The sequence below is a fragment of the Diabrotica undecimpunctata genome, chromosome 8 (assembly GCF_040954645.1).
Source record: "Diabrotica undecimpunctata isolate CICGRU chromosome 8, icDiaUnde3, whole genome shotgun sequence".
Lineage (NCBI taxonomy): Eukaryota > Metazoa > Arthropoda > Insecta > Coleoptera > Chrysomelidae > Diabrotica > Diabrotica undecimpunctata.
In genome coordinates, this window is record NC_092810.1 from 115,470,057 (window position 1) to 115,497,771 (window position 27,715).

The 27,715-nt window shown below is 34.9% G+C and overlaps 1 protein-coding gene across 1 annotated transcript in view; it reads left to right on the top strand.

Moving 5' to 3' along the window:
- The window catches only part of Pde9 (phosphodiesterase 9), a 1,302,013-nt gene that overhangs the window by 568,117 nt on the left and 706,181 nt on the right, over nt 1-27,715 (top strand). The window contains exon 3 of the mRNA XM_072540799.1: nt 22,724-22,741. The gene's annotated coding sequence lies outside the window, so the exon portion shown is untranslated. The remainder of the gene's footprint in view (nt 1-22,723; nt 22,742-27,715) is intronic.

Genomic DNA, 27,715 nt, shown 5'->3' on the forward strand with positions numbered 1-27,715 from the left:
CGCTGAATAACGTCTTTTGCAGCAGTGTCAATCCTACCCAATTTTTTATTTGGTCGCTTTCGTTTTAAGGAATGATCTGTAACTGTGCCTAATTTAATAATTGTATATATCGTCTTATACCCGATTTTTTTAATACATGAATTCTCGAAACAATTGCATTATCAATTGTAAACTGTTCGCTGAATAACGTCTTTTGCAGCAGTGTCACTCCTACCCAATTTTTATTTGGTCGCTTTCGTTTTAAGGAATGATCTGTAACTGTGCCTAATTTAATAATTGTATATATCGTCTTATACCCGATTTTTTTAATACATGAATTCTCGAAACAATTGCATTATCAATTGTAAACTGTTTGCTGAATAACGTCTTTTGCAGCAGTGTCAATCCTACCCAATTTTTTATTTGGTCGCTTTCGTTTTAAGGAATGATCTGTAACTGTGCCTAATTTAATAATTGTATATATCGTCTTATACCCGATTTTTTAATACATGAATTCTCGAAACAATTGAATTATCAGCCATCCCAATATTTTCTTTTTTCAAACACTCATACATATTTAAAACTATTCTTTGGGATTGTACGTGCAAATCTTTATTTTTTAATTTGGAGCTGTCATTAACATAATTGTCATTATTTATTGATAACACAGAAGTTGATGCATCTTAAAAAATGCCATCCTAGAAAAATATAATATTACTTATAACTTAAATTACTTATACCTTATAATAAGCCTCTGCAAAAGGAAATATTTTAGGGTGTCACATAGCCAGACAAACAGGTGTTCATTAGAATTTACGGCTTTGCGCCTTCGCTGTTGCCATAATGCATGAGTTTAAAATTAGTGAATATAACCTTAATACCATTATTAATATATCTGCAATTTTTCATGTTTCCAGGTAAGGTATAAAATCAATGAAATTTGGAAAAAAATAATAAAATTCTTGAAACCGTTTTTGAGAACTTGGATTCTTAAAAGTTGTCTGATTTCTTAAAAGTCGATCATTATATCTATAAAAGTATTACCGCTAAATTCACCAACAGGTCAACGTCGAACGTTCAAATTCTCTCCAGACTACAATGTTGCCAATATTCGAAAATTACTTAGAATATAAGTAATATATACAAAGTTCACGGTTGCTTTAATTCATTAGTGAAGAGTCCATGGAAATATTAGTACCTAGTTAATTAATTTATATATATATTTTTTGAGAGTGTCGTTCGTTGACTAGCAATTGAATAATAACAAATAGAGAATAGAGAATATTTTTTAAATATAACCTTAGGAATTTTAGGAAATATGTCTGACAACCTTGATTTGAAAGGCGGTCTCTTTGATACCAGAATGAGACATGTTTATGTTGGAAAATTATTAGTGGATGTACTATACTAGAGGATTGTTTTGTGGTAATAAAGTTAAGTTAAAATCTTAGTAAATGACAATGAGGGTGTGTGAGTAAATGAAACTAAACTTTAGTTCTTTGAGTTTGGGAGACAAGGTAAACATTAAACAAAATGAACGAACTATACCGATACTAAATTTAAGACAAGTGCAACCTGGCTATAAGAATTGTGCGAAGTTTACGCGAAAGTTTGACTCAAGTTTTTACATCGATCTAAGGAGCCTCTTGGTTCAAGTACACAGGGGTGCAAAATTAACCGGACACTCAGATTTTTCCTAAAAACTGGCGTTTAAAAAAGTTTAAGATGTTCCCAATTGAGCATTCAATAATAAACAAAATTCAAAATTAAAATTTATTACAACTCAAGAATGTTATACAGAATAAACAACAAAAATTTCCACGGGCCCTAATTAAGGCTCCCATTCGATCAGGTATAGTTCGGATTAAGGCAGCAAAGTCTGGTTGAGGGATTTGCACCCATTCATTACAAACTGCTTACCCCAAATCATTCATGGTTTCAAACTCACCATCGTTAGGTGAAACACATCGTCCCAGAATATCCCATGTATGCTATATTGGATTTAAGTCTGCAGTCCTTGGGAGCCATAGTAACAAACGAATCCCAACTTAATCCAAGTAATCTCGTGTTACTCTTGCTATGTGCGGACGAGCATTATCTTGCATCAGACGAAAGTTTTCTTCAACCAATGGGGCAAATGTCACTACATGATCTTCCAAACATTGCCGAATATACCGTTGAGTATTCAAATTGCCACCTTGAATTGTAACAATTATAACAAGTTCTGTATGACCCTCTAGGGAAATGCCTGCTCACACGATTGTACCACCTTTACCAAATTGTACTCTCGGAGTAAAACAATATTGCTGGTAACGTTCACCAGCTCTTCTTTATATCCTAAGCCGCCCATCTGATGAGTATCTGTTAAATCTTGATTCATTCTTGAAAAGCACAGCACTCCAATCGTCAACACCCCAATTAAGACATTCGCGAGCGAAGTGTAAACGTTGCCTCCGATAGTGGTCCCGTGACAGGTATTCTGGACCTTAATCGATATTCATTTAAGCGTCTCCAAACGGTATAAATGATCGCGTAACACTTGTAACCTAAGAATCGATCTTCAACTTGACTTGTGGTTCTTCGTCTACCTTAACCTGACCTCTTGGTTTATTGTCCTGTTTCGCGAAATCTTTGTATTGTATCAATCACTGTACTTCGAGAAATTCCTAAAGCATATAATTTTTTAATGCAAGTTTTAAACAGGAGACAATACAAAAACCTACAGCCAAACTTATATTCAGGTACAGTACCACAATAAACTTAAATTAATACTAAGCCACTATTTCACATTGAAAACAAAACGTATGTGTAAAAGTGTTGTTATTCGCACAAAACATTTAAACAGGCTCAAATAAGAAAAAAACGTTATCGCTAATAAGACATACATAATAAAATAAAATTCAAACAAATTAAACAAGTTTTGATCTAAACACCAATAAAAAATAAAAAAGTCTGAGTGTCCGGTTAATTTTGCACCCCAGTGTATATTCGCTGTTGGCTATTGATTTCCGAATTTGATAATATTAGTGTTAAATTGTCTAAAGTTTGTATTTACGATGACTAATGACTAGAGATGTAATACTTATCCTTAAGTAAAGTGTTTTTTGTTCTTACGTTTTGCATCATTATCTTCTTCTTTTTAGTCTTCTATCGTCTATTTTTAAACATAGGCCTGTCTCAACTCCTTTCATCGATCTCTACCCTAAGCAACATACTTCTAAATAATTGATGGATTCGACCGTTACTTGATGGAAATTCATTTTATGTAACAATAAAACACTGAAAACTTTGTTTTCAAAACTTCCACAAAATTTATTTTAAATTCTTATCACTACAGCTGTTTCGGCTAATTGCCTTTCTCAAGTGATCTGTTTCTGGCATGGGTTTACACTTTATAGTCTCTAATGAAATAGGTGCCTATTTCATTAGAGACTATAAAGTGTAAATGCATACCAAAATTAGATCACTTGAGAAAGGCACTCTGCCGAAACAGCTGTAGTGATAAGAATTTAAAATAAATTTTGTGGAAGTTTTGAAAACAAAGTTTTCAGTGTTTTATTGTAACATACTTCTAATTTGTTCTGACTATTTTTATTATCATCTATTCATCTTATCTGTAGTCATCCTCTTTGTCATTTACCTTTGTGAAGTATTCAATATTTTTTTTTTCGTTCTAACGTTGGTTTTTTGTCTAACAGTGTGTTCTGCAAAGGTTCACTTGAGTTTGGTAATTTATAGTGTGATATCCTTAACCCTGTATTGGTGTGGTGGAGTGTGATACACCCCACGCATGAAAAAAATGGAATTTCTCTCAAAAACAGCATCTTACCGCCCTCTATTGTTCAGTAGCTGTTACTATAACATCACTCTATCAAGTAGCATTGTTATTTTCATAATTTGTTTAATACCCACTTACATAGATGTCAGAATATACCGCAGAGGTATGTCACACCCCACCACACCTCTGGCGTCAGTTGGTTAATCATTGTTGCCTGGACAGTTTTTCCGAACTTCACGTGATTTTTTTGTTTTTTACTCTGGTTGTTGTGCTCGAAATTTGTTATGAATATGTGTAGTTATGAACAAGAGCCAGAAAGGTTTGCTAAGATTCTGGGAAGAGGTACAAAGTGATGAAGATGAGGCTATTCCTGATTCCGAAGACGACGTGCAGCTCGACAATGTTAGTGAAAGTTCTCATGACACAGACACAGAACAAGATGGCGACGAAGATGAAAGTAAACAAGAGAATAGAGATGATGTGATTACATTTGCTAGATATCATCGGGGCAGAGATAAAGTGACCAAATGGGTTAAAAAGGTAGAACTACGATCGGTTCGCACTAGAGCCGAAAATATAATTGCCTGGCGTAAACGACACGCTAAAGAAGCTAAAACTGCAATTGACTGTTGGAAGCTTTTCATGGATGACATACTCATTGCTGATATTGTAAAACATACTAATGAGAAAATCAATGCAGTAAGTGAACGTTATAACGATGATCACCAATACGTAGTAAAAGGGACCTACGACCTAAAATCAAGGCTGTATTTGGATTACTTTATTTAGCAGGAATTCATCGATCGTCCCGGCGAAACCTTGAAGATTTCTGGGCAAATGACGGCACAGAAATGCCAATATTCAAGAAAACTCTGGTTCTAAAACGCTTTCAATTTCTGATAAGGTGCTTGCGGTTTGACAGTAGAGCTACATGCGTGTTTTCGAAAGAGTAATTGACAATTTTCAGTCTGCCTATACATCTGGCATGTATCTCAATTTTTATGAAAAATTGAAGGCATTTCGCGGCATGTGCCCTTTTCGGCAATACATTCTAAATAAACCGGCTCGTTGTGGAATCAAAATCTTTGCTTTAGTCGATTTAAGATGTTATTATACAACAAACTTGTAAATTTATTGTAGTGCTCAACCGGATGGTCCTTTCAAACTGAGTACGAAGCCCAGATGTAGTTTTACGATTGATTTCGCCAGTGTCTGGCAGCAAACGAAATATCACATTCGATAGTTGGTTCACTAATTATCCATTAATGCAACATTTTCTTGAAGAACACCAATTAACATCTGTTGGTACTGTCCGAAAGAACAAGAAGCAAATTCCTTCCACAATGGTCAATACAAAAAATCGAGAACAGTATTCTACACCATCCTGTTGAAACGATAAATTTTTATTAAAATTTCCAAGATAATTTGTACTGGGGAATAAATTAACTAAAGTAGGTACGAGATACCCACTTAAAAACTGAAGGTATACTGAACGGTTAAAATTACCAATAATTTTATTTCTTACAATGCCAACCCATACGTTTACCTTTTGCGGGTATTGTGTATGATGTTCCCGCATCCAGTTGGAGTTTTCTTTTGCCCAGTATCTACAATTCTGCCGGTTGACCTCGCCATTTAATTTGAACGTAGCCCCATCAGAAAAAAATAATATTTTGAACCAAGAGAGGGTTTCGGTGGCTGTTATCCATCATTATTTTGCAAAATTGTATTCTTTTATCTGCATCATCCCCATTTAATTCCTGTACAACTGTGCATTTTACTTACTTTACTTACTTTTACGTACTTTGTGTACCGTTTTTTTTACAAAAATCGAGATCATCACTAACCTTACGAACAGAAGTGTGCGCATCTTCTTCAAAAGCAAGTTAGTAGAACATCTAATGTTGTAATATCATTTACAAAGGGACGAACTGATTTACGTACATTTTCAACCGTACCAGTTTCTCGAAATTTCTTTGCAATCTTACTTACTGTTGATTTTGTGATGGGTATTTCTGGATATTTATCGTTAAATGAATTACACACTTTCATCTGAGTTCGCGATTTGTCTCCATACCCAATCATCATGAGTATTTCAATTCTTTGCTTTACACTCAAATTCATTTCTAGTAAAAATTAATTCTAAGCAATAATACAGAACATTCACGAGTTAATACAATTATTATTGAACGTTACTAAAAATAATTACAGTTTACAAAAAAACTAGAAGTAGGCTACTTTTTTGCAATTGATAATAAATAATTTATTTTCTAAGGGTATATCTTTCAAATTATATCCATTAGACCCGAGTATTATACTTTTTTGAAATCAGCTCATTTTTATCGATTTAAAAATGCCCTAAAATAGAGGGTGTTACATTAAAAAAAAAAGAGCCGATGACGTCATCACTGTAATGTGTATCACTTTATATAATGAAATTTTATTGTAAAATGTAGAACATTAAATTTGAAAATCGACGTATTTTAGATTTTTTTAAAAAGGCTTTTTATTTAGGAAATATCGAATTTATTCCATACTTTACGGACACACTGTATAATTTTAACTCAGTTAAAACGATCTCTTGCTTTGTGATATGTATATTGGTATTGTTATATTTTTGATATGTAAGATTTTTCAAACTTTCTGATATTGATTTTATATTATAAGTAATTTCAAGATTTGAATACTAACTGTGATATTGTATATTGTGATATTGTATATTGTAAACTGTTAATGAGGTAATCCCGCGTATTAAAAAAATAAAATAAATAAAAAATATCAAATATGCAATTCATAATTATTAATTCAACCATATTTAAAGGGTTTTTATCCGTATATTTAATGGTTTCAAACATGTAAAGTATTAAACCACATTTTTGTTATAACCTTGGTTAAAATTTTAAACTCAAATTTTGAAACGCACGTAATTTAAGAAAATTACAGTTGGTTTCAATACAAAGTTACAACTAGTAGTTTCTAGTCACTTTTAACATAAAATAAACAAAGAAACAGCATTTACCAGTTTTAAACTTCACATTGCGTTTCTTATATTACGTTCGACAATTTACCACCCGGTATAAAATTATTTAAATTATTAAAGGGGCAACTTTTCTCTCCTCAAGGTCAAGGTCATACAAAATCCTAAGGTCTACCTCAAATCCCTTAATAACTCATAACTTTTGCATAACCTTCATCGGATAATCACCCGACCTTTTAAGGAAAGATTCCCGACTAATTGCTCTAACAACTTCACAGAAATTCGTCACAATTTTAGCGGAATTAGGTCTCTGAAGAGCGTCACACCAGAGATTTTTTGATATTTATGCGAGAATTGAGTGTTTCATTTTATATATGATAAGTATTCATCAAATGCTACTGTATGTTAATCAAACTGAAACACCCAGTAAAACATAAGGAATTTTAACGCAATTTTGGCCAATAATTTATTGTACTGAAAGTTAATACAAATTTCGATCATAGCATGTCGAAAAATTTCACTTTTTACGTTATTTCTTAAAAACATTTAATGTTGCTTTGATTCTATATTTATGACTTCTTAAAAATAATTTAGTTTTATTGTATGACTCGCCAAATTGGTGTTTACTATGATGCCATCCGAAATAGGATAGGGCAATTTTAATCAATTAAATGAATTTGTTAGTACGCAGTAAGCCTGCAGAAAATAGGAATATCGCTTACGGAAGATTGCCAGTAGATTTATATAGTAGACATGGAAGAACTAAAGAGTGCGAAGAATGACTCTTATGAGTAAATGCTCTTATAGATCGATTTTCTATTTCTAGGTTAGTCGCAACATCCATTGCTGGCTGGTATAGAACAACAATCCCACTTAAGTTCAGTGACGAATCTTGATTTTGCTTATAGGCTCACGATAAACCAATATTAGTTTGTTGAAAAAATTGTAAACTACAGAAAATTGAATTGAAACTACATGAAAATGAGGTAAAATTTTATATAGAAGAAACTGCACAAAGGTATTCCTTAAAAAAACGGAAATGCGTAGGACTACATTTAAAATATTCTGGAACTACTTGCTGTAACTATCACATATATCTAGCCACCAGAAAAACGTGTTTTAATGACCGCTTTTTCTTGCTAATTATATATTTAAATCTATCACTTATTGTACATCTATCAATCTGTAATCTATCAATTATTGCGGAATCAGAAGATGATCTTTAGAGACAGCTCTTTCAGTTCTTTCAAATAAGCCGCCATCTAAATATGACCATTTCTATCAACAAAACTAAATGTATGACAATAGCAAAAGATCCGCTCAGATGTAAGTTGAGAAAAACCCCATAGAACAGGTGATGCAATTAAGATATCTCGGCATAGATATATCAAGCACACACGACCCAGTAAAGAACCTAAGGAGTCAGATCAACAAAGCATTTGCATTGTCGGGATGTCTGCGGGAGATAGTCTGGTCAAATCCGTATATGCGCCCAGATAGTAAAATTAGAATCATACAAGACTTGCATACGACCGATCATGACATATGGCATAGAAGTGCGCGAAGATACCAACAAAACGAAACAGATGCTAAGGGCTGCCGAAATGAAAACCCTAAGAACAATAGTCAGCAAAACAAGAAGAGACAGGGTGAGAAATTCATACGTCAGAGAGCAGTGCAAAATTCAAGATATTGTAAGATGGGGGAGGCAGCGTAAGAGGATGTGGTACAGTCATGTAAGGCGAATGGATGAGAATAGTCTCCCAAAAATTGCCCTAGAAAATAACCCGCCCAATTCATGACCTCCCGGAAGACCACCTAAAAGATGGAGGGATAGTTGGCAATCTACCTCCCAGGAAATTAACCAGAGGCAGCTTCAGAATTAAACAGATCGAAAGATTTTCAAGAAGTAGAAGAAGAAGACATATTGTACACGTATGACAAGTAAAATATAGAACAAAGGGTAAATGATCTTCATGACCTAAAAAAAGGTGCATTGCCTAAAACATAAAGTTTAAATTGTTTATGACTGACAAACGCAGAAAGGTGTGAGGCAAACGCACTGTTGTTTAACACTTATGTCGAAAATACACTTTATTTTAGTTTGCATAAAAGAACGAAAAGGGTATTAAAATAAATAGTATTTTTGTTAATAATTTAAGATTAACTGACGATACGGCTATAATAGCGAACAATATATTGGAGTTACAATAGTGAATGAATATTTTTAATAGTTAAAAATAAATAGTCTTTAATGTCCGAGTAGCTGAAAGCATCATCATTATCCAACCTTCATTTATCACGTCCACTGCTGGACATAGGCCTTCCTTACACTCCTCCATTCTTTGCGATTTTGTACCCTTTTGTGCCAATTTTTGGTAATACTCCTGATGTCGTCAGCCCAACGTGTAGGTGATCTTCCTTTACAACGTTTGTCTGCTCTTGGCCTTCAATGTGTAATTTTGACCGTCCATCGTGAGTCATAAATTTTCGCTACATGGCCTGCCCAATTTCATTTTAGTTCCGCTATGCGTTTCAAAACATCAGTAATACTCGTCCTTCTTCGCAGATCTTCGTTTCTTATTCGGTCCCGCAACGTCACGCCCAGCATAGACCGTTCATTTCGTCTCTGAGCCACTCTCAATTTCGAAGCCGTAGTCTTGGTCAAAGTCATAGTTTCCGCCCCATAGGTCATGACCGGTAATACGCATGGTCAAATACTTTTCTTTTGAGGCTAATTGGTACGTATATTGGCCCTAAGTGTGTCTCGCAGTTTTCCAAAGGTGTTCCGCGCTAAAGTTATTCGTCTTTGGATTTTGCATGTTTGGTTATCCCTGCTGATTCTTATTTTATGATTCAAATACGTATATTTCTTCACCAGTTCTACGACTTTGTTTTGAATAGTTAAATGGTTATTGGGGAATATATTTGTCATAAACTTAGTGTTGGTCAAGTTCATTCTGAGGCCCACCTTCGAACATGCAAAGTGTAATTCATTTAACATATCTGTGGTTTCTCCTAAATTATCTGTATTAAGGACAATGTCATCTGCGAAACGGAGATGGTTAAGTTTTTCGCCGTCTATTATTACTCCTCTGTGGTTCCAATTAACTATCTTAAAAGCATGCTCCAATGCCGTTATGAATAAATTTGGTGACAATGTATCTCCTTGCCTTATCCTACATATTATTTTTATTGGTCGGGTTTGATCGTGTATCTTAACAGTCAAAGTGACATTTTTGTAAATATTGTAAATAAGTTCACTATACCTATGGTCAATCCTGCTGTCATTCATTGCTTCTATAGGGCTGTCTATTTCGATCGTGTCGAATGCTTTATGAAAATCTCTGAAAGTGGTTTGTTGTATTCTATAGATTTTTCAATGATTTATTATATGTATTTAATGTATGGAGGTGATTATTCGTACCATAATTTGATTGGAATCCTGCCTGCTCTCTCGGTTGGTAGAAATCTAATTTTTTCTCCAATCTTGATGTCACTAACCTAGTGAAAAACTTGTATATGTGGTTCAACAGGCTAATAGGTCTATAACTGGCTAGGTCCGTTCTATCTCCTTTTTTATGTAAAAGGATGGTTATAGCATTGTTCCATTCTTTGGGCACCTCTCTTTGCTGCAAACATGGATTAAACAGTTTCCTTAATTGATTTAATAGCATATCTCCTCCATTTACGATAGCTTCTATTACAATTCCGTCCTCTCCTGGGGCTTTGTTATTTTTCATTTTTCTTAACGCTTGTCGAATCTCACCTACCTTTGTTTTTGGCATTAGTTCGGAACCTTGATTCATGATCTTCTTTGAAATGGCTGTTTGTATTCCTGTTCATTGTCCATTTCCCATTCTTTAGGTTTCTACGTAGAACCTTTAAGCTGTTATTTTCTTGTATAGTGCGTTCAATGTTGTCGGTTTTAAATTTCCTTGAATCTCTTCTGATTGCCTTCGAAACAGTTTTATTCATTTCTCTTGTGTGGCTGTCTGCATTCTTATCGCTTCTCATTTGTCTTCTTTGATCCAGGAGCGTTTCAGTATATGGACTTATTTTACTATCTTTGAATTTTTTTTTTGGGACAGTGCACTCGGTGATTTTCTTGTAAGGCGTTTATGATGCAAGATCGTTCTCGGACGTTTCATGCAGTAGTAGCTTATTATTTATATATTCCTGATATTGCTTGATATCTAATGGGGGTGTTCAGATACCATGAGATTTATTTTTAATCATTATGTTTCTTTCTCTATTTGTGTTGATTTGAACTTTCGCTCGCATCATTCTGTGGTCACTACTTATGGTGAACTTGTTGAGTACTGTTACATCTTTAATTCTTTGTTTTTTGTCACTTATTACGTAGTCGATTTCGTTCCTTGTTCTACCATTTGAACTTTCCCAGGTCCATCTTCTGTGCATTTTTTTGTAAAAGAAGCTGTTCATGTTGAATAAACTATTCTGGAGTAGGAATCCTAGTAGTGTTTCTCCTTGGTCATTTCTTCCTGGGCAACCGAATTTTCTCAAGGATGTTTCTAGCTCTGATTTATAGAAGATAAAATAATTCGATTTTTTTGTTTGTATGGTCTGTTGTTGGAACGTATACTTGGATAATTTTGACATGATATCTACTGTTCAACTTCAGAATAAGATATGCCACTCTAGATAATATACTTTGGATGTTTATTATCTTGTTCGCGTTGTTTTTATTGCTAAAGAAACCGATACCTCCAACTGATGTAGTTTGAGGGACAGTCTGATATAATATATGCCCTGATTTTAGTATTTTTAAAGTTTCACCTCTCTAACTTCGCTAATACCTATGACATCCCATTTAATTTTATTCATTTCAGTTTCCATTACTGTGAATCTCTCTTCGGACTTATGGAGTTTTTGGGTTTCTGTATAGTAAGCTTTTTGCCCCCCGCTCAGAATCCTTGGGACATACTGATAAATCAGTGTGAGATTTTGGACGCATTCTACTCCCCTACGGCAAATCTGTATTTGTTTTAAAATCTGGCGTCGCGGTTTTAAGAGGTATATTGGCATTAAAACACCAAGCGTGCCAGACGGATTGGTAAGTGTTCCAAGTATCACAGCCGGTTAAATTAACTTTGTGGTACCGTACTTGTCAGAAATTGTATTCCTCAGCCACGGGCCACTAATTTCACAGCTGCTGACCTGTGTTATGTCCTTAGTTGATCCACGGGTATTTATTTGGCTAAGAATTATTCGTATCTGTCCTGCATATCTACAGGAACTTCCCTATCAGCCATTGAAACGCGCCGTGTCGGGTTGAGGACTCCACCGCTTAGTCTGTCTTGCACAGAGTACTGAAGAACCCATACTAAGTTCAGAGTCCCCCCTTTATGCAAGCTAAGACCAACACGGTACTAGTAGTATTATTTAAATATCATGTAAAACTGTCCTTTAAAAAATCTTTGATTTCTTAACGGATGAATCCAATAACGATGCTTTCGTCGTTTATTTCTTGCCCGATGCAAAAAAGGATCACACAAGTTTCGGTGTCATCCATTGGAAAACTGATGTAATTCAGCGATTTATAAATCGCAGTGGAGGTACCCTCTAGATTTTCTACGACAGCGATTTTTTGGTCGCCGCTACTAAAAATCGCAAGTGGAGGGCTAGCCTTAACACTCAGAAAACAAAATACAACTCGATGCTTTAAACAACTGACGCTTACTAACTATTGCGTAAACAACTGCAGATGCCGTCTAGTTGACGGTATTGGAAGTGTCGCCATTAAAATGAAATAAATATTATATTATACCAAAATATTTTCTTTCGATGTACCAAGTATTTTAAAGAAATGATTTTAATGCAATTTACTTCTTCTTCCTTCTTGCATGTAGGCTTTAAAGCCTGTTTCTTGTTCAATATTAGCCTCCTAAATTGTTTAAATGATCGTACCATCTTTTTCTTGGTCTGCCAATAGTTCTTCGTCCATTTAGTGACTTATCTCGTGCTATTCGTACTATCCTATCCTCTGCCATTATACTAAGGTGTTTTGTCACCCATCCATCTATCTCTTCTATATTACATGCTCTTCTTATGTTTTTGCTTCTCTCCCTATCCAACAGACTTTTCACTGATATTCGCCGTAGTATTTTCATTTCTGTTGTTTCTAGTAGTCGTCTCGTTTTAGATGTGTCAGGTCTTTTCTCCGCTGTGTTTATTAAGATAGGTCTAATTGCTGCTTTATAGATTCTTGTTTTTGTATCTTGTCTTAGGTGTTTGTTCTTTCAGATTGTGTCATTAAAAGATCCCGGCGCTTTACTTACTTTTAAGCTTTGTTTGTCGTACGGCCGTAGCGTCCTACTGGTTTTCAGGGGTTTCTGGACGATCTACAACCGCCGCTCTCGAAGAGCATCTCAAGTTTCGAGAGTCCATCTTCGTATTTAAGGAGTTTATTGAGATACCGGCCGTTACGGGCAAGAAGTTTCGCCGAGCCTTTGTGGTAGGTGAGGGGACACTGGCAATCAGAATTTTTTAACAGTTCGAGCTTTCTTACAGACAAAATATTCTTACACTGACTTATATGTATTAGAATTTTGATGCGTGGTGTATATTTCAAGTTCCACAAAGATGTCGGCCTTCTCGCTTCGTGTAGCCGCGTTCCCTCTCCTCGAGAGAGGTACAAGAATGCCGGCAATGTCGACCCTTCCTGCTGCCAGTCGCTTCGTATAGCTACCTTTTTGTTAACAGTAATTCCTATAGTTACTATTTACATAAGGTTTCGGAGGCGAAGTGTTATTGCAGCTCAACCTGATCGGAAAAGCAATTACAAGTCCCCGTCGGGGCTTTTATTCGCTCTTTACCATGACAGGCCCAAATAACGCTGTGGTCAGTTCGACACGATTTGAAATAGTTATAAGACCAATTTTTTTTTTTATCTCAGAAAGTCGTGTTCTACTGTACGGCAAGGTCTTACGGGGATAGTAGTGTATGACGACTGGATCCCGTTCGGAAGATGTGCTGCTCTTTTATACACATCGTGTTTGAGAATTTTCAGCACACTTCCGCCGAGAGGCCAATGACAGCCCAGTTAATAACGAGCGCTGTGGTTGGCCGGCCAAAGTAACAATCTTTGTCGTGATTGGTTACCTTGGCGACATGTTGTCGTACTTCTTCTTTAACATCTCCCTAACTAGTTATATCTATTCCCATGCTTTATTATTTTTTCAATCATAAATTTTGATTTTACATCCTAGTGGGTATTTAGATATTGTCATACATTTGGTTTTTTCTGCTGATATTATCATATTTTATTTCTTGGCTTTTGTATTGAAGATGTGTGTTAATCTTTGGAGCTCGTCTGCTGTCTCGGCGAATAATGCGGCGTCGTCTGCATAACATAATATTTAGATTTCTTTGTTTCCCATTCTGTAGCCATGACCTTTACGTACTGCTTGTATTATTTGGTTCATTATTATATTAAAAAGAAGTGGGCTTAACGAGTCACCCTGTCTGACTCCACTTTGCACTGGTATACACTGTGTTAGTTTTCCATTTACTTTTGCCTGTATTCGATTATGGAAGTAGATGTTTTCGATGATTTGTATAATATTGATTGGTATGTTTCTTTTATACAGTAGGTGGTAGTAATGCAATTTACGAAATATTAATTAGGCTTTTATTTGCTTTATTACAAAATATCTCACAATTTTTTTTTTAATTTTGTAAAACATCTTAACGTGATGGGTCAGACCAAATTCACATTCAAAATCAAAGTACCCGATTTAGCTAAGGACACTTATTAAATAAATTATATACCAAAAATCATGTCCGCCTGTAAGCAGTGTCTGACTGCTGAGTTAACAAACCAATTTTTGTTATTACCCGTAGATTATATAAGATAATTCATAAATATATAACATTTTATCTGGTAAAAATATTGTCTTTTATATCTCCTGTTTTTGCAAGTACAAAATTTAAACCGTATATTTCTTTGAGAAAACTGACCTTCACATAATCTCTAAAACGGACGTTTACAATGAAATATGAGCTTCCTTCTACTTGTCTTTCACTGACCCCAGTGCCTCCTTCAAACAGGTTTTAACCGAAATAAAGCATCTTTATCGACTCTTTGTTGTCGACTTTTGCTCATTATTCCGTACTTTGATATTTTCCTACACTCGCCAACTTTTTTATTTGTGCTGATCTTTTTTCTCAGCCCGAGACACGTTAACAAGCGGATTATAGATGAGCTTAAAAGGAAATTGGTCGGAGAAAAGTAGTATTTTTGCTTGACTAGCTTGTTCCACTTCATTTTTAAGATAAATCCGATTATCTCCCGGTAAGAAGTTCCCTTTGAACTCCTTTAATTAATATTTCTGCCTTAGATATCTACTTTGAAATTATTTTTGAGCGGATGTTCTTTCAGTCAGCTATTTATAACTTATTGAAAACGTATAAACGATGATAAGTCTTTCTAAGCCGTATAATTTACTTTATATTACAGGTGAATTGACACATTTAGAAAATACCTTATAATTTTTATTATCTTTCCGTATTTTTATCCCTTTAGTTTATTAAAAACCTTCGAATTAAATAGCATTATGTTAGTTTAAACGTTTGTAGATAATATTAATCAAAGTTTAACCCTTATCCGGGCAAAGTGGGTCCAACGGACCCGAGACACCAATTCTTTTATCATAAACTGATTAAAAATGTTTATTCAATTTTATGCATTACTGAATTTGTTTAGAAGTATGTTTCCTTCAACATAGTCATGAGCTATTCAAAATATTCATGATCATTTTTGCAATTATTGCGTCGAAAGAATTTTGTCACGTAAAGGGGCAACAGGGACCCGTCGGACTCTATTTGTATTTATACCTAAAGTCTAAATCCTTGTTATAGAAGATAATCTGGCAGTCAGGTAATGTTTTTGTGGATTATTCAAACTACTTTCATGATTCCGGAAATCCAATAATAAAATCGAAACGTGTAACAAACAATGTAAACATCTCTTTGATGTGAACATCAAAGAGATGCTTACAATATGTGTTATATCTATTCTAAGTAAATTTAAAAAAATGATAATCATTGTTGGAATGCAATAATATTGTTGGGTAGGCAGCTATACATATTTTGAAATAAATAATGCATCTGCTATCAGTCGTTTGATACCGAGGTTAGTGTCGACATCTAAGCTCCTAAAATTATATTTAATTACAGTAAAAGTAGATAGTGCGAATAAAATGTCCCGAAAACCATAATCAGCTACAGAATTGCAATATATTGCTAACAATTTATGGGATTCCGATAATAAAAAATTTCCTGAAGTAGGTGGCATTGAAAATGACTCTGAAATTAAAGATCATCTTTCAGAAGCAAGCGAAGAGGATGATCAGCAAGTAGTATTGAGTGATAATAAAGAAGAATGTGTAACTACAAGTTCCCAGATTTCAGGGTATGTAATTTTTGAAACTAAGGATGGACTTATCTGGAAGAGTCAACCACAACCGACAGGACGTATGCGATTTAACGATATAATAAAAAGCAAAGTGTACAAAGTAATGTTAGCTTCTGGTCAAAGTGTAGATGATCCTGTTGATTTCTTTTGTTTGTTTGTGGACGAAAATATTGTGAACGAAATAGTGAAGTGTACAAATAAAGAAGCCAAAACAGTCCTGGGAATAGAGAACTGGAAATATTGCGACTCCACAGAGCTGTATACCTTTGTTGGACTACTACTAACTGCAAGGCACCTGAGTGCCAACGTTCATAACGTAGATTTACTTTGGAGTAAGTTTTATGGACCTACTATATTTAAAGCTACCATGGGGTTAAAACAATTAAAAAATTTGCTAAGATTTGTTCGATTTAACGATACTCTAAGACAGCTGGGTTAAGAATGACCCATTCGCGCTTTAAGGTATTTTCGTAAAGAACAAAAAATTAGTTATTATAGTAGATACATATATAGTTTTGTGTATTTGATACACAAATGGTGGGGTTGGATTTATCGTACACAAACGACATGTACCAAACATATTAAAAATAGAAAGTGTAATCTTAAGAGTTATCACTCTAATCTTAAAGTTAAATTCGAGATATAAATTAAAATTGATACAAGTGTATTTACCAACGACAAGCCACACAGATGAAGAGATTGAAATGTTCTTTGAGGATATTAGAACAGCCCTGAAAAGTACTAAGACGTTTTATACTCTGATAACAGGAGATTTTAATGCTAAGCTGGGAAATAAAGAAGGCCAAAGTGAAACTGCACTAGGAAACTACGGCTATGGAAAAAGAAATGAAAGAGGGACCACGCTTGTAGATTTTTTACACCAAGAAAATCTTTTTTCTATGAACTTATTCTTTCAAAAGTCCAGACGGTTTCACAAAGAACAAAATAGATTTTGTCACTGCTAATAAAAAAGAAATTGTACAAGATGTATCTGTTTTAAACAGATTTACAATTGGAAGCGATCACAGATTGATTCGAGCAAAAATTCTGTTCAATTTAAAGAATGAACGAACAAATATGATAAAATCAGACAATCGTAAATGGACCCCTCCCGAAAATACAGACCACTTTCGTGACATCATTGACCATAACCTTCATCAAATCAACGACGAAACACAGGTCGAAGTTTTAAACGAAAGTATCGTAAAAGCCCCTAAAGAAGCGGAGAAGTTGTGCTGTCCTAAAATGAAGAAAGAACATGAGAAAATAAGTCTCAACACTAAAAATCTGATCGAAGAAAGAAGGACGCTAAAGGACAGGTTTAACACAAACTACGCAGAATTTAGTCAACTCAGTAAAACAATAAACAAAGAAATCCGAAAAGACATACGGCAACATAACATGAGAGAGGTGATAAGGGTGATAGAGAAAAATAAAAGTCTGAAAGTTCTAAGACACAACATGTCTACAGGAAAAAAGAACATACATAAGTTAAGAAATAAACAAGACGTCATTGTGACTGATAAGGAAGAAATAGTGAAAACAGTGGAAGACTTCTACAGAAAACTCTATGAAACAAGTGAATCCGATGAAAGACGCCCCTTACCAAAGATAGAGAATCAAGGCTCAGAACTAATGCCGAACATAACTGTTGACAAAATTAAAAATGCACTTCGGGTGATGAAGATCAATAAATCCCCAGGTGAAGACAGGGTAATGACCAAAAGCCTAAAACTAGGAGGAAATAAGCTCTTACTGACACTTGCTAAACTGTTCAATAAATGTCTATGCGAAGCGATAACACCGACGCAGTGGAACAACGCGGAAATCATCTTACTTCATAAGAAGGGAGATATCAGTGAGATTAGAAACTACCGCCCCATTAGCTTGTTGTCACAAGTATATAAGCTATTTACAAGAGTTATTACCAACAGGCTAGGAAGTAAGTTGGATTTCTATCAGCCAAGAGAGCAAGCAGGTTTTAGAGCAGGATATGGCACGAATGATCATTTACAAGTAATTACGAATGTCATGATAGTTGTTGACTACGAAAAAGCTTTCGACACAATAAGTCATCAAAAGATGTTAAAAGCCTTAACAGAGTGCCGTATAGATCATCGCTATATAAACATGATAAAATACATCTATTAAAATGGGACAGCAAGTTTGAAACTGGCAGATAAAAAGACCAACGTATTTAAAATAAAACGAGTAGTGCGACAGGGAGACACAATTTCGCCAAAATTGTTTACAACATTATTAGAGCATATGTTTAAGAACGCAAATCTGAGTGAAAAAGGAATTAGTGTCAATGGAGAAATGCTTAGTCATTTGAGGTTTGCTGACGATATTGTCCTTTTTGCTGACAGAAACGATGATGCAGTATCGCAACTGGAGAAACTATACCTAGCCTCCCTACAAGTAGGATTAAAAATCAACCACACAAAAACACAAATCATGACAAATCTTGTGTTAAGCGAAAATATTTCAGTAAATGGCATGCATATTGAAGAAACCACCTCATATAAGTTCTTAGGACATGAGATACGCATAGGAAGAGATAATCAAACGTGCGAACTAAGCCGCCGCATAGGACTCACTTGGCTGGCATTCGGCAAGCTAAGCTATGTTCTTAAATCAAAACTGCCTATGTGTCTTAAAAGAAAAGGCTTTAATCAGTCCGTGTTGCCAGTACTTACATATAGTGCAGAGACATTAGCACTAACCAAGAAAGTAAGAAATCAAATTTATGTTACCCAAAGAGCCATGGAACGATCGATGTTAGGCATTTCTCGTAGAGATTGGATCACGAACAAGGAAATAAGACGGAGAACAGGAGTGACAGATGCCATAGGAAGAATTATGACCCTTAAGTGGAACTGGGCAGAGCACATAGCTGGAATGTCGGATAACAGATGGACACAGCAAATAATACAGTGGAGACCGAGACAAGAAGCACATCGAAGCAGAGGTCGTCCACCAACAACATGGTCTGATGACATAAAACGGATCGACAAAAATTGGATGCAAACAGCACAAAACAGAAATACATGGAAAAGACTGAGGGAGACCTATATCCAGCAGTGGATAGATCCTGGTTAAATTATGATGATGACGATTGTTTTGTGTATGTAATGTACCAGATAATTCACAAAATGTCATAAAAAATTAAGCCTACAGCAAATATAGAATATTTACTGCACAGAGATGAATTTCTAAATGAGTCAAAATTGGAACGGTCGCGCTTCTAGTGTTAAGATATACAATGAAGTTTGAAACCTATCCTAACTGCCTGAGGATCCAAGAAGACCTTACTTTCCTATATCTCCTTAAAATATATTTTAGATGAATAACGATAAATGTTTTATAATAGTTGTCTTTTAGCACAACTTAACATATTGTTGTGTTTGACTATCACATGTATACAAGCCTTCTCTCAAGAGTGGCTAAAATAAGAGATTTGAGGAAATTACTTGGCAGTTCTTGTCACTCACATCAACAGTTTGTCAAATAAAGCATACGGCAATATAAGATTTATCACAAGGAACTCTCGAGATGTTTCGGTACTCACATATAAAATAATACATTTTCTTTTCATCCGTAGAATCCTATCTTATGCTTTTACAGTATGGTCACCATACTATTTTATACATATTTAAACCTTTGAAAAAATTCAAAATCGGTTTTTTCGAATATGTGCCTATAGATTAAACTTAAAGAACATGCTTTTGGTGAAAGTAAAGTAAAGCTAAATACCAGTTCCCTAGAAGACTACAGAACTAAACGTGATCTAGTTTTACTCTATAAACTACTTTATCATATTACTGGTTTTTCTGATTTATTAAGTCTTATCAACTTTAGACGTAGTACTTTAATTCTTAGTGGCATGCCTTTGTTTTCTATAAAACACTATCCCAAAAACTATGACAAATTATTACCTATTAACAGAGTTTAGGTACTGGGAAATGACAAATTTTTCACAAAAAATTGATAAAAAACAACTAATATTTTTTATTTTGAAAACGATTTCCGAAGGGGAAATTGAAATAGATTTCTAAGTAAACCTAAGGTTTAACTCAATTTATCAGTAGAGTTTAACAACTGTTTTCAGCAAGTTAATTCTATGGTAATTGGTATAATTTTTATTTGCTTTTTGGGAAAAAGAGATGGTAGTTCAGGTCTTGTACTGGTTTGTTACATACTTGACATTTAGAACTTTTTGAAATACACTTGTGTGCCGCAATTTTCAGGAAATTTTGTTTTAATTTCATTAAATTTATTTTATTTTATCTTACTGTGCTTTAAATCTACTGCAACTGTCTCTATTTATTATTTATTGAATGAGTGACTACATCTACAATGCCAGCAAAGGCCAACAATAGTTTTAATCCTTGATTCCCAAATTTGTAATGTTCCTAAGACGACATTTTACTTATTCCATATTGTAAGGCCAAATTGAATAGCAACGGTAATAAACGGTCTTCTTGTCTAAGTCCTGATGTTATTCTAAATTATGTCGATATTGTATTTCCTATGTTACCTGTGCAAATGAGTCTGTCGTACACCCTTGAGTTAGCTCCACCAATTCTCTTGGTATTCTTATTTCCAGCATTGCTAGCTATAGTCTACTTCTTTTTATCGAATCATATGCTAACTTAAAAGTTATGGTGAACATCTTGGTTAAATTCCCAGATCTACTGCTGATGTTCCAGCACAAAAGTAGCATTGGGAGTCGCCTGGAATATCTTCTTAATATGTAGTGACCCCCTTTAGCAAGGTAATTGATAAAACTTTATATGATGTGTCAATAAGCGATTTGCCTCTATATTTTCGAATTATTCTTCACCCCCTTCTTATTTAAAGATATTATAACGCTTCCAATCCCTAGGCATTTTCTGTTATTGCTATACTTTTAGAATAATATCATACAATTTTTAATGTAAAACATCTTCTTCTTTCTCCTTTCTATATCAATTCTCCATTTATACCATGATTTCCTGGCGATTTGTTATCTTTAGAAGATGCTATCGCATTCTGTACTTCTTGAAGTAGTCGTAATGGTATTTCCTAATCTGCAGAATGAAATTTAATATCTTCTTCCTCCATCTCACTTTCAATATTTGGTAAATTTTGAAAGTATTCTTTTCCTCGTTCGACGATTTCTGTTTCTATCATTATTAGTTCACGTGATTTGGTCACCATAGTTTATGCTACTTCAACAGTTCCACCTTGCCTGACTATCTTCACTTCCTTAAAGAATTTTCTGAGTTGATTCCTCTCGCCACTTATGTTCATTTCTCATATTTGATAATCTATATAGCTCCTCTTTTTAGTTGTGAGTAGTCGCCTTTTTTGTGCACTTGTTGCACAATAATGGGAATTTATTGCTTATGCTTACTTAATAATCCAGTTCTATATTTGGTGTTTAAAGAGATTCTGTGTCTCAACTTTCTTTTTGTTCTTTTTGCTTCAGCTTTTGTACTAATATTTGTGCATTAAACTTAGATTTAACCAGAAAATGATCACTATCGATGTCTGCTCGTCTCATACTTCACAAATTATTAATTTCACTACACTGTCTTGCATCAATAGAAAAATAATCTATAGCAGCAGGTCGAAAACATATTATATGTGGTTGGGAGGAAGAGAAATGGTTGGGGACATAGAATTGCTTAAAGAAAAATTGGGACAAGTAGGAGAATTTTAATACCTTGACTTCCAAATAAAAAAAATGGGACACTATAGAAATTGCCCACAGGATACAGGTTGGTTAATTTAAAGAAAAGTAAATAAGCGAGGTTCTTTGTGATAGTGGGGCCTTTAAAGAAGATTCAGAAAAAAAAAAGATGGAGGTAGTTGAAAAGAATATGTTACGGTGGATGCTGGCTAAGACTAGAAGTGACTCAAAAACGACTTAATTAGGGGGTCTGGGCTGACTATTGTCTCAAAAAAGATTGATGAATAACGACTGCAATGGTTGAGTCATATCAGACGTAGAGATGAGAACTGTGTGGGATGAACGATAGAGCTGATAGAAGTTGATGGAAGAGGATATAGAGGAAAATCAAGGAGAAAATGGAAGAAGTGTGTGTCAGAGGAGGACTTAAGAGAGAAATATTTAGATAAAAAGTAACCGGTGAACAGAAATGAGTGGCGATGAAAGAGTAAGGAACAGCGACCTCTGAAAAAGACAAGGCTGAGGAAGAAGAAGAAGAAAAAGAAGTATCCTTCTTTGAGTGTCTATCTGGTAGTCCTTAAATTTATGTAGTGTTTTATATATTTTATTATTAAGTAATTTGTAAAATTCTTGTATATTCTCCTATTATTGAATTTTTAGATTACAGATTTTAAGAGTATCTATTTGAGACTCTGTTAATAACTGTTGTATTATATAAACTACAATCGATTATGGTTTAAGTTCATATAAATACAATTATTAACTTAAACATGATACAAGAAACCAGTGTCAAAACCTCGTCAATTTTTTTAAAGTTATACAAATTTATTTTTTTAGTTGTTTTTGTTTTTTAATAAAAGTGTTTTGTTTCAGATAAGCTGCCTAAAAATAGTAAGTATTATGTAGTTTATTATTTTAATTTTTTTTTATATGCATTTGCCACTATTTTGGCATATGCAGATGATGTTGACCTAGCTGCCCGCACAACACGCAAGCTAGAAGTAATGTATACCACCTTGTCAAACGCCTAAAAAAATATGGGCCTGCAAGTAAATGAGAAGAAAACTAAGATAATGGGATCAACACCCAACAATAGAGCCAGAAACATCGGCCACCAATTCACGGTTGATAACTCTACCTTTGAAGTGGTGGACAAATTCACATAATTAGTCTCCCTGATCACCAAGGAGAACGTCATGACGGAAGAAATCGGGCGAATAATAATCCTAGCAAACAAATGCTATTTTGGACTAAGTAGACATTTGAGAAGCAAAACTTAAGCCAAATAACAAAAATAACCATATACAAAACCCTTATACAACCAGTATTGAGATATGGGTCGGAGACACGGACCATTTCCAAGGCAGATGAAAATCTCCTGCTTATATTTGAATGAAGGATCCTAAGAAGAATATTCGGTGACATCTGTGAAAATGGTATTTTTCTTCCTCCTATGTTTAATATTATCTATATATATATATATATATATATATATATATATATATATATTCTGGGAAGTATTCATTTGACTCTCGACCTATAAACATCGATACGAATTAGGCGAAAGTTTATAGTGGTGATTAAAAACGGGCTCCGGCCGCGTTTTTATCGTCATTATCGTTCAAGTGGATATACTATTTATAAACTATTTAAAAATTAAAATATACAGTTTTAACAATTAAAATGAGTGCTCCACCAGATTTATCGGTGAGTGTTCCTTTTTATACCGCTACTGTTATTGGTCAAATAATAAATACTCAATATCAGCAACAGCAAATTCAACCAGAATGCCCAAATGTCCTTTTTCCACAAAATTTACAACCAAATTCAGCACAAATTTTAAATAACCCACCAACAACAATATATTATGGTCCTAACCAAGTACTATCACAATCTTCCTCAAACTGTCAATACAATCCTAAAATAAATCCCACATTATCTTCACCTCAAAATGGAGCTTACGATTCGATTGAGATGACACGTACATTACAAAGCGAAGAATCTTCAGGGGAAATCAGCGACATTGAGTCATCGGACATCCACGAATGGCAAACTATACAACATAGTAACAAAAAATGCAAAATTAATCCTCCGACACCAACAGAAAACGACGACACAGTAGTAACTAGCAATAAATTTCAGATTCTACAAAATGAAAACGAAAACGACAACAATAACAGTTCAGAAAATACCAACGAAACTCCAGCAACCTCTAAACCCCCACCAATTTTTATATATGGTGTTACTGAATACAATAAAATGGTTAATAGCCTATCGGAAGTAACACAAACAGAGACATTCTATTGTACAGCATTAAAGAACAACACAATAAAAATAAATTCCCGTGACTCAGAAACATACCGAAAACTGGTAAGACATTTAAACAGCAAAAAAATTGTGCATCATACGTACCAAATGAAAGAGGATAGAGCATACAAAGTTGTAATTCGTAATCTACATCATACAGTGCCCATTAATATAATAAAAAGCGAAATAGAAAAACATGGGCATTTAGTACGCAATATTGTAAATATAAAACACAGAGTAAGTAAGGACCCTCTAATGATGTTCTACGTCGATATAGAACCTAATCGAAATAATAAAAAAATATATGAAATTCAATTTATAAACAATGCGAAAATAGTTATTGAGCCACCGTATAAAAAGAATAACATTGTCCAGTGTACCAGATGCCAATTGTATGGACACTCTAAGACATACTGTAATAGACCTTATCACTGTGTCAAATGTGGAGGCAACCATATGTCAGCTGATTGTAAAAAACCTAGAGACACACCCGCCATATGTGCTCTCTGCAATGGAGCACACACCGCAAATTACAAAGGATGCATGGTATATAAAGAGTTAATTAGCAGTAGAAACAGAGCAAGAGGAGTATCATCGCACACTCCAGCGAACAATCAACTACAATATATCAGAAATACAGTACAGAATAATCCGCACTTAAACAATCAAAATCACGCGACTTACACACAAGCAATGGGTGAAACAAATGTAAATAATGTCCATAAAAATACGAACTCATACAACCAGAATCATGCAACTTACGCTCAAATAACAAGTGGAACACATGTAAGTAATACAAACAGTGACATTGGAGAGATGATGAAGAGTTTCCTTAACGAATTCAAAGCTATGTTTTCACAACTAATTAATCAAAATAGCGTGATCTTAAACATGCTTTCCACAGTAATAAATAAAATTAGTAATGGAACTTAAGTCACTACGAATTGCACAATGGAATGCCAACGGCCTAGGCAACCATAACACAGAAGTTACTAACTTTCTTAAACATAACAAAATTGATGTTCTACTCATATCGGAAACCCATTTCACTGACAGAACGATGTTCAAGATCCCTCATTATTCTATTTACAACACCAACCATCCTGATGGAACAGCACACGGTGGCGCTGCTATTATTGTACGTAACACTATACCACACTATGAGGAAATAATGTATCAGACGGAAAAATACAAGCTGCAGTAATCTGTATCAGTTCTCAACCATGGTCTTTTGACATTGCGGCAATGTACAGCCCTCCAAGGCATAATATCACCACAGCAGAATATGAAGACTTCTTCAAACATCTATCAAACAAATTCGTAATTGGAGGTGACTGGAATGCCAAGCATACAGACTGGGGATCAAGACTATGTACGACAAAGGGAAAAAATCTCAGACAAGCCATAGCTAACACAAACAGCTCTTACTTATCTACAGGGCAACCCACCTACTGGCCATCAGATCCAAACAAAATCCCAGATCTACTCGACTTCTTTATCCTCCATAACATGGCCTTAAATTATTTTGACATACGAGCATCCTGGGATCTGTCCACCGACCATACTCCCATAATTGTGACACTATCTACGCAAATTATAAAACGTCCGAATATCCCTAAGTTGACAACATCAAAAACCAACTGGAATATATTCGAGTCTTACATAAATGAAAATTTAAATTTAAATATAAGATTAAAGCAACCAGACGATATCGATAATGCTGTGCTTCTTCTCACCCAAACTATACATCATCATCATCATTTTGGCTTTACAACCCTGTGTGGGTCCTAGCCTCCCCAAGAATTTTTCTCCAGTCGTCCCTATCCATCGCCTTCCTCCGCCAAGCACGTATTTCCATATTTCTCATGTCTTCATCGATGTTATCTAGGAATCTTGATCTGGGTCTTCCTCTTCTTCTTTGACCAATAGGTCTATCAAGGAGCGTTTTTCTAGCTGGGTCGGTTTGCTCCATCCGCATAACATGGCCTACCCACCTTAGACGTCCTATCTTTATGTGTTAAAAACTATACATGCAGCCGCTGAAATAGCTACACCCCCTCAGAATGACAAAGAACCAAGTGACACCAACATACCCGTATATATAAAACGTCTTGTTGCACAAAAAAGAAGAGCCAGGCGCATATGGCAAAGAAGTCGCAATCCTATAGATAAAAATGAATACAATAGATTAACACGGCAACTTAAAACTGCTCTAGAAGACGCGAGGAATGATACATTTGAACTATTCATCAACAGCCTGTCAAAAGAAGACCACAGCATCTGGAAAGCAACGAAATCATTCAAGAGACCTATACAGCACATACCACCTCTAAGGAAAGCCGATGGAAGCTGGGGAAAAACTGAACAAGAAAAGGCATCAATATTTGCTGAACATCTCTCACACGTTTTTGGTGCACCTGAACTTAATAACAATAATAACGAAGAACAAGTTAACAAACTTCTTAGACGCTCCATGCCCAATGATGCTACCAATCAAATACTTTACTCCTAATAATGTCAAAGAACAAATTTCTAGATGCAATAACTACAAAGCACCAGGCTTTGACATGATCACTGGGCTAATATTAAAAAAATTACCGAGAAAAGCAATTGTCCTACTAACAATGATATATAATAGTATCATAAGATTAGCCTACTACCCGATTAATTGGAAGTTCGCACAAATAATTATGATTAGTAAACCAAATAAACCACCAAATATTACTACTTCATATAGACCAATCAGCTTACTTCCAATAATGTCAAAAATCTTAGAAAGACTTCTGCTCCAAAGATTCTCAGAAGACATCGGAATTAATTCAGTGATCCCCACACACCAGTTTGGTTTCCGCGAAGCCCATTCAACTCTACAACAGTGTCATAGGATTGTTAAAAACATTAATGTATGCCTCGAAGAGAAAAAAATTTGCACTGCTGCCTTCCTGGATATAAAACAAGCCTTCGACCGTGTTTGGCATGATGGTCTCCTGTATAAACTTAAGTCATCCTTTCCCACTCCTCACTATCTACTCTTAAAATCATACCTCACAGAACGTCACTTTCAAGTCGGATTCCTTACAGAAACCTCTCATTACTATCCCATAAAATCCGGTGTCCCTCAAGGAAGTGTCCTGGGTCCCCTCCTGTACCTCATATACACTGCTGATATTCCAACAACAAATACGACCACAGTAGCCATGTTCGCAGATGACACCGCCATAATATCCATCGATGATGACCCCCAAGTAGCATCAGGAAACCTTCAAATACACATGAACCTACTACAAGACTGGATGAATAGATGGAAAATCAAAGTTAACCATACTAAGTCTAATCAAATTACATTCACCAACAGGAACATCATATGTCCAAGAATTAGACTGAACAATATATTACTACCAGTAAAAACAGAAGTCAAATACCTGGGAATGACACTTGATCAAAAGCTCACTTGGAAGCACACATCTTGGCAAAAAAAATCCAAATCAACATGAAAATACGTCAAATGAATTGGTTAAAAGGCCGAAAATCACAGTTATCCACAGATAATAAACTTCT